The sequence below is a fragment of the Cebus imitator genome, unplaced genomic scaffold (genome assembly GCF_001604975.1).
Source record: "Cebus imitator isolate Cc_AM_T3 unplaced genomic scaffold, Cebus_imitator-1.0 Scaffold603, whole genome shotgun sequence".
NCBI lineage: Eukaryota > Metazoa > Chordata > Mammalia > Primates > Cebidae > Cebus > Cebus imitator.
In genome coordinates this window covers 615613-624792 of record NW_016107918.1, presented here as the reverse complement: position 1 = coordinate 624792, position 9180 = coordinate 615613, and positions in this window count along the sequence as shown.

The following is a 9180-nucleotide window of genomic DNA, read 5'->3' as shown; positions in this document are numbered from 1 at the left end:
AAAAAAAAAAAAAAACATTTATTTTCTAACCAAAAACCAGTACTATTTTAGAAATCTTTGTTTCATTCTTCATTGCTATTATCAGCATCAGCCATTGACTTCTTTTCTGAGAAACTTCACTCAAAGAGTTAAATAAATGAGCATAGCATGCCATGTAATTGAGAAGGTACACAGGATCGCAAGCCTCATCGAGATGGGAAATTCAAATTCTTAATTCCTATGAACTTTTCAAGGGGCAATTTGGTGATACCTATAAGGCATTTTAAATGCATATACAGGTATTGATGGACTTACCACCTATGCAACTTACAAACATTTGACTTTACGACCACAATCCCTAGCCACGACTGCTCCACGTCGGGCAGCACAAACGTTGCCCAGCTGGGCGTACGACAGTGCAGACCAGCTTCCGGCAGCACTACCATCTCCGCGTGCACCATTTCAACTGTACATATAACCTACTCAACTTACGACCCAATCGTCTTACGACCAAATTGTGTTACGGCCAGTCCGCGGTCCTGACCGTGGTCGTAAGTCGAGCACTAGCTGTAACTGTATTTTTTTAGGAGACAATATGCTTGTATAGGTATTGATCGACTTACGACCTATGCAACTTACTACCATCTGACTTTACGACCACAATCACTAGCCACAGCTGCTCTGCTGTAGATTTTTGGAAACACTACAACATTTTGATATGTATCAAGAATATCGCTACCGCCTGGGAGGCTGTGACGACAAAGTGCATGAATGGCATCTGGAAAAATTGTGTTAAGCGCTATGTTAATGATTTTGACGGATTTGACAATGAACATGAACTTGAAACGATTCAGGAAAAAACAGTAAAACTCGCTAAAGACCTTTCTTTGGAGTGTGAAATGGAAGGTGTCGAAGAGTTGCTAGACAAAGAATCCGGAGAGCTTAAAATGAAGAGCTGATCGAACTGGAAGAAGAGAGAGTGGCAGAAGAAACAAGAAGAGAAGCAGAGAAAGAAGAGGAGGAGCCAGAGAGAAAGTTCACCACTAAGGGATTATCAGGCGGTTTATCTTTACTGAATAAACTTCTTATACATTTCGAAGCAATGGACCCAAACATCGAACGATTTGGAAAGATTGAACAGATGGCGCACCATGTGTTTCATCTGTATCATGAAATTTATGAAGGAAAAAAGAAGCATAAAATTCAGACAAAGCTCACCATGTTTATGAAAAATCCAACTCCGGTAACCCCAACTGCTGCCTCAGATGACGACATCAACGATCCGCAGCCAAGCACCAGCGGCCAATAAAATGTTTCGTACCTGTTTATATATTTTGATATGTTTTGCAGTTGGGAAAATGTTTCCTGTGGTATTTTTTACACTTGTATTTTGTATTTTTGTATGCACCTGTATTTTGTAATTTTGTATGTTTTGCAAATATTAAACCAGTTGTACTGGTAATGCGGTGTTTTACTTAAACCTGACGAATGTAAAAATAAGAAAGAAAATGGTGTAGAGATGATACAAATGGCATAAAATGAACAAAGAAAATTATGATATATAACGATAATGAAAGAAAATTATAAAATATGACTTAAAGATTTTTATAACATCATTTCACAGTACTGTACATATAGCCTACTCAACTTACGACCAAATCGTGTTACGACCGGTCTGTCGGAACCAATTGTGGTCGTAAGTCAAGCGCTAGCTGTATTTGAAAACAAAATTCTCCAAAGGCATATATATATAACCATTAGTTTTGGTAAAATTAAAGACAAGTGGAATCGTAAGATGAGGTAGTTAGGGAACTTTTATTTTTCCTAAGCTTGTGTAACTTTTATGATTAGAAAAGTCCTGCTTCACTGAAATTGCAAATATTTACAAGTCATTTACTATCAGGTTGCTCATAAATAGGAAAATCTAAAATGTCTACTGTGCCCATTAAACACCTCTGAACCATTAAAAAAAAAAAAAAAAGATCACCTGCCTACCCTCCAGGAGTTGACAGTTTTATTGAGAAGACACGGTTTGCAAATAAGTCAATTTAGGGAAAAAAAAACTTAGCCACTTAGCCTACTGTAAAGTTCTAAGTTGGCTGTAAGCAAATGCATTGGCTGACATGAAAAAGTGAGGGCTATAGTTGTCTAGAAGGAAAGATGAACATTAGAGAAGCAGAGGTTAGTATGATATGTAAGACAAAGCAGAGAGAAGGTACTCTAGGGGAAGAAATTCCAACTCCTGGAGACCTGGAGGAGAGAGAAACTGGGATGTATGTGAGGCCAGGAGTCATGGACAGAGACAAGAAGAGCTTGGTAGGGGCGGAGCTCGGGCCTGTGGGAATGAGCCTAAGGATACTTCTAGAAAGGAGTTGTCCTCACAGCAGGTCTCCAAGGGTAGCTATGTGACTTAAAAGCACTGAGAGTGTTTCTATAGAAAATTGCTCACGATAATGAAATAATATGATACTAGGAAATATAACAGCACTACTATGGTCTAGAAATTGTATCGGCAGCAACCAATCTAGTGATGTTTGGCTTGGAAGAAAAGTGTGGGATGAAGTTTGAGAAGGGGAGAGAGCATTGTAAAGATTTGGGGATGGCAGCATGGTGAAGGCTGCACCAAGATCTGGCAATCCCAGGGGCCAGCTCCAACCCACATCAAAAGGCCTCATCGGACCACTCTCCAGTGTAGACAGCTGTAAAATAGGTCTTCAGTGTAGACAGCAGTAAAATGTCATGTCAGAGAAGACAATCTTTAGGATACAGTCAATCAATAGACTGTGACTTTTGGAGGGCTTTCTTCTGTGCAAAGCAACGTAGGTATATTCTGCATGGCTTCAGGGAAAGGACTGAGACACTAGGTTGTCACACACAGAAAGATCTCAGCAGTTCTTGGCTGTCAACAACATAAAGTCACTGTGGAAGCGTCCATGGAAAAATGTATTGAAAATGATTGCTCACAGCACTTACGGGAAGATCAGACAACCAAGCAACGAGGTGAGGCCCGGGCACAGCCCTGTCCAGGCATGGCTAGCTCCTAATACTGCCAAGGGTACTGTTGTCACCAGACTTCTTGACAAGTCTCATGCTGGGGATGTACAACAGTAGCCACAGTGATCTCCCTCTTTGAGCTCTGCTGCATCTCCTCAAGAGTTCTGGCCCCAGCAAGGGCATGATTGGGTCTGATGATGCCATGTGCTCATGCCCTAGAGTCCACAGTCTGGGAGGAAAAGAGCCTGCTCATTTCAGCTCCCAGTGGAAGGCAGAGCCCTACTTTGGAACTACCCAAAAAATAGTAAGGATACATAAAAACTGCTGAGAACGACACAACGCCACCTAATAAAGTCTGTCCAAGATTGTATGGCTCGTCTTAGGAGGTGGCAGTGGTAGATGGTGGCCCGCAGAAAGGTATGTCCATGTCTTGATCCCTAGAACCTGTGAATGTGACCTTATTTCAAAAAGGGGTCTTTGTAGATGTCATTAAGCTAAAAATCTTTGAGATAAGGAACTCATTCTGTATTACCTGGTGGTCTCTAAATTCAACAGAGAGTCTTTTTTTAAGAGACACACAGAGGATAAGATGATGTGACGACAGAGCAGAGACTGGAGGCATGTGGCACAGGCTGAGGAAGCCAGCTGCCACCAAAAACTAGAAGCAAATGGATTATCCACTAGAGGCCCTGTGAGGGTTCAGCCCGGCTGAACACCTTTGAGCTTCTGGCCTTCAGAACTCTGAGATAATGAATCACGGTTTTCGTGCCACTAAATTTGTGGCGATTTGTTACAGCAACCCAGGAAACCAAGACAGAGGTAGTGAGCGTCCCATTACTGTAAGTATTTAAGAGGTTAAATTCTACTTCTCAGAGGTCAGTTTTCTGGAGACAATCCTTGCCCAAGGTAGGAGGCCAAAGTCAGGGATATTGCATGTTCTTTTCAGCTCCAGAGTTCTATAATGCTAACCTTCACACAGATATCTCACCAAGAATAAAGCCTCATCTTGTTTATTGTATAACTTCTCTGCTATTAGGCTTAATGACTAAAATACTAATATTCCACTACTGATAGAGTATTGAAGGTTTTATTTCCAAAGTTGTTAATATCAAACTTGATCTACCATTTACACTCTCTTGCTTTTTCTTTATTCTTTCTCTTGTGTTTTGGCAAGAAGTTTGAATCAACTAACATGAAATAATTAACTGTTCTGATTATGCAGCTGTCATTTTTCATGCTCCCTGGGAATATCTGCTGGAAAAATAAATGGGAGTTGGGCTGCTACATTTGTTACCAAATCACTGGAAATTCCCTTACTGCACTTTGAATCATCCTGAGACACACTTATTTTTAGCTATTTTCTTGATGTTGTCATAAATCAGAGTTCATCTCTGCATCCTTGTGACTCATGTCTCATCTGCATAAATAAATATTGAGAAGCGGTGTGTAGAAATGTCTCTTTTTGAACAAGGAACTGAGGCAAGTGACAGGCATTCTGTAAATCTGTAAGTGGAAAACATCTGTTGTCGTAAATCTGATCAGATTTTGTGTTCTTTTGCTCTTTCTCCAAATATTAAAAGTAAATGATTACAAAGAACTTCTTGGAGGGTTTTCTAGGTGTTTTTAACATTTCATTTTTAATATCCCAATTTTGAATAACGCCCTGTGATATTTCATGGGTTAACTTCATAGCTGGGTGTTGCGTCTTTATAGATGCTATGGAATGATGATTGCAGATGTAACCTTAGTGTTAGAGAGTATATATAAGCCTTATGGATATTAGATTACGTATGTGCATGTATGGTATGAACTGCAACACCAGAGTAGTGACATGTCAGAGGTCTCTGTGTTAATGTTACCTTCCCGACTCCTGCTCCTAACCCCGCCACTCCCCATCATCCCTTCATGCTAGTCTTCCCTCTCTGCTCTGTTCAAGGAGCTCAGGGCTGAAGGGAGGCTCAGAAATGTGCATGGTTAACTGCAGCCTAAAGCCAACCATGGATGGTGCCGTCACAAAGCTACCAACACAGCACTAGGGAGAGCTGGGCGGGACAGGCTCGGCACACGATGAAGCCCGACGAAAGTCCCTCTGGAAAAGTCTTCAGGAGTGGGCAGGACTTCCAATAAACAATAGGGGGAGAGAGGGTTTCATGAAGCAGAAGCCAGGGCCCAGGCAAGGGAGTGTATTTAGACAAGGTTGAAAGATCCTTGGGAAATCAGGCAGTGGGCAAGGGGCAGGCATTGCAGGATGACTCCAGTTTGGATCGTATCATACAAATAAAGAAAAGCAATGGAGAGCTTCTGTACACAGGAAGGCTTTGCTCCCTTAGAAACCTGGATGACACGGATGTAAGGTTAAACTAGAGAGAAAAGAACCAGGCTCCAGGTCATTCTTTTCAGGCAGCAAGTGTGGGCAATGGTATTACGGAATGGTAATGAGGGAGGAGAGGAGTGGGAGTCCCCAGGAGGAGGGGCGGTGGGACTGGCCTGCCCCTGGCAGGGGGAGAAGGCAGCAGGTAAAGCCCACCTGCAGCCTCAGGGTCTGCTCTGCCTCCTGAGTTCACGCATGCTGGTTCCCAGGAACTGATGAGCTCCCTATCCTAACACTAAAAACATGAGACAAACTCTGGTAATAGACTTTCCAATATAACTCATGACACACAACTTGAAGCACCATCTGAACTGAATCCAAGTTGTTCAAAGCAAACTTCCTAAAGGCCACAAGGCAGCTCCACTGCCTCATTTCATGTGGTTTGCAAGCAGGAGAAGCAAACTCTCCACCATCCGCTGTTTTCCTAGCTAGCTAGAGCAAACTCTGGAACTCGCCCTTCTAGGCAATCAGTTACTGCTTTGTTAACTTTTAGTCCAAAGAGAAGACATTTTGTCCTGTGTGTCTGCGTTGGGGGCAGGGGCCAGTGTGGAATGTGAGGTTTCAACCCTGCCTCCCTAGCCAGGGCATAAAATACAGCTGCCACCTTCCGGCCCAGCCAGCTCAGGTAGTTTATTCTCCAGTGGTCTTGTGTTTCGGCACTTTGCTGAGCCAGTCCCAAAATGCCTTTTATCCCAGGCTGGATGTCCTCTGACTGGGATACTGTCCACTTCCCTCCTGCTTTTCCCATTTACAAGGGTGTGGTTTCTGCAGCACACTTCCGTGCAGAGAGGAAGGCTGAGCAGGCTATCATCCCAAATCCTATTTACTGCTTCCAGTGTGGGGGTCTGAAACATGTGGGTGAGCTGTTTGGTTTGGTTCGATTTTCCCCTTGTACCAGAGCCTTCATGAGAGAGTATTTTTATAATTACTTGTGACGATATTTGAAAAGCGGGTATAGCTGATCCACTTGGGAAGTTCTAGGCCTGCTTCCTGCCAGAAAGAAATACAAGCTCAAGGTGCTAATTTTGGAAAGGAGACTACCATATGGCCAAATCGTGCTCAAAGTGCAAAGCAAGGAAGAGTATCTGTGCCTTCCAGAGCAATGCAGCAACCTGGCTTGGCTATGTCGGGTCTCGGAATTAGTTGACATTCTCTATCGCCTGGTGGCAGTGATTTGCAGGCCTAGATGCTGCTTTGTTGGCAGAGAGGACCACTCAGCTGGTTCTCCATTTGGGCAAGCTTTGTATTCCTTTGAAGATGAATCTGCACCTTCTTTTAAGGCCTCCCTAGATGAAAAGGTACAATGAAAAATAATCGTTACCCTGGCTCTTTGTCTACCCCTTGCTCTCACACCTATGGGATAAGGTCCTATTTGGCTGGTTGGTCCTGGAAGCCTTTTGGAAATAAAGTGAGAGGCGGGGCAGGGCAGTGTCCCCCGCAGAATGATGCTGTGGTCGTCTTTAGAGCCGCTCGGCCTGAAGAGTCGGGCTAAAGATTTCCGCGGATTCTTCAGAGCTGAAGAGGCAGTTTCCAAAAGTCGACCAGGAAAGCAGTGTGTCTAGCAGAAGTTCTTTGCCAACAGCAGAGAGACAGAGGTTGTAGGGTGGGCTTTGCCATTAACCAGCCCATCACCCAGCACAAGTCACTGAGGCTTGAACTTTGGGAGCTATAGTTTCCTTGAAAACAAAAGTTACACTGAATCCATAGTTCTGAACGCAAACAGAAGGGCAAAGGTAGAGGATGTTGCGATCACCTGGAAGTGGTTCTGTTTGCATGTGTATGTGTGGAACACTCATACCTGCCACCAAACTTACAAGAATGTCAGGCTGCAGGAGGGAGGAATCCAAGGAGCCAGAGATAATTGTTTTGGAAAGTTTCTGATATACTTTTTTTCTTTTCCGTGTATTTTTTAGTAGAACATTTATTAAAGTTGTTTAACATACAGTTTCACATTTGTCATTTTGGAAGTCCTTTATTGTGTCTGATGACAGACAGCAGTCCTGGTGATGATTACGGGCCTCCACGTCCGGCACATTCAATTTCTTCCTGAGACAGGAGTTTTCCTCTGTATTTCTGGGGTAATGTTTTTATGACTCTGCAGTTCTGCTGGACCCCGATATATCAGCAAGTCTGGTGACTCCCATCCCTTAGAATGCTGTGAAATTGCAGAAGAGTGAGATGGTAGCCCTACAGACCTCGAAGTTTCTGACACACTGGGCTGAGGCAGGGATCCTTATTAATGGAATCTGCGGCTTGACGTCCTGAATGACTCCATTGGCAGAGGCCTTCCTGCTCCGCATCAGGACCTCTTTTGATATGCCTTTTTTGTGTGTGACAGGATCTCGCTCTGTCACCCAGGGTGAGGTGCAGTGGCATGATCTCAGCTCACTGCAACCTCCACCTCCCAGGCTCAAGCAACACTTACAGGCACCTGCCGCCACGCCTGGCTAACTTTTTGTATTTTTAGTAGAGCCAGGGTTATGCCAGGTTGGCCAGGCTGGTTTCAAACTCCAGACCTCAAGCAATGCCCTGCCTGGGCCTCCCAAAGTGCTAAGATTACAGGTGTGAGCCACCACGCCTGGCCCTGATATGCTTTTGATACTAAGTATCCCATCTTCAAGCCCACCACTTGCTGCCAGAGGATCCCTACATTACACGATATCTAGGACCCTTCTACCTCTAACTGCCTAAAAACTACCATGATCAGGATATGTTGAAAAGCTGAGAAGCTCCAATACCGTATCTGAAGACTTGGAATTCAATTGAGGAAATTGAGGTGCTTGATTATTGAAGGACTGAGAGACAAACACCAAGGGAAGCTAAAGAACGAGTGAAACCTGGTAAAGAAACAGCCTTGTGTATAAAGGCAGAGAAAAAAGTCATATGTGGAAAACTGATGACAGCTCAACTATTTGTAGTGCAGACTGTATGTGATTTTCACTATTTGACAAGCTTTAAGAGGGTAATTTTATTTTATTTCATTAAAATTTTTTTTTGAGACAGAGTCTCACTCTGTTGCCCAGGCTGGCATGCAGTGGCACCATCTCAGCTTACTGAAACCTGCACCTCCCAGGTTCAAGGGATCCTCCTGCCTCAGCCTCCCAAGTAGTTGGAATTACAGGCACCTACCACCACACCCAGCTACCTTTTAAATTTATTTTTTGGTAAAGACGGGGTTTCCCCATGCTGGCCAGGCTGGTCTTGAACTCCTGACCTCAAGCGATCTGCCCGCCTCCCAGCATGCTGAGATTACAGGCTGAGCCACCACACCTGCCCTTAAGAGGGCAATTTTAAATGATACACTTTGTCTTATTGCCATATTGTGTAATTTGGCAGGAGAATGGACCACAAACACAAACAATTACCTATTAAAGTACTTTTATGACCCTTGTCCTCTCCAACAATTTCCCTGTGGAAATGTACACTACATTAGATTAGACTTCCAAGTGAGCATACTTCCCATCCCTCCCTACTTTTATACATTGGTTTAATTCTAGTCTTATCCTGAAAACAGCTATGAGAAACCCAAAAGGGTAATTTGGAATAATTCTTTGTGATGGCTTATAAATGTCTACATTTCTTTCCCTCCTCCCTCACACCCACGCAATAATCTCCCTTCACACACTCGTTGAAAAAGTGTAAAGCAAAAAAGAACTGCCCTTGAAAATAGAGCATCCAAGTAAAAACACAGAATGGGCAGCTGTTCTTTCTGTAGACACTGAGAGCCCATCCTGTATCAAGCCCTGGATTAGGTATTAGAAATACAACGTCAAATAACTCATAGTCTCTACTCAGAAGATGGATGGATGGATGGATGGATGGATGGATGGATGGAT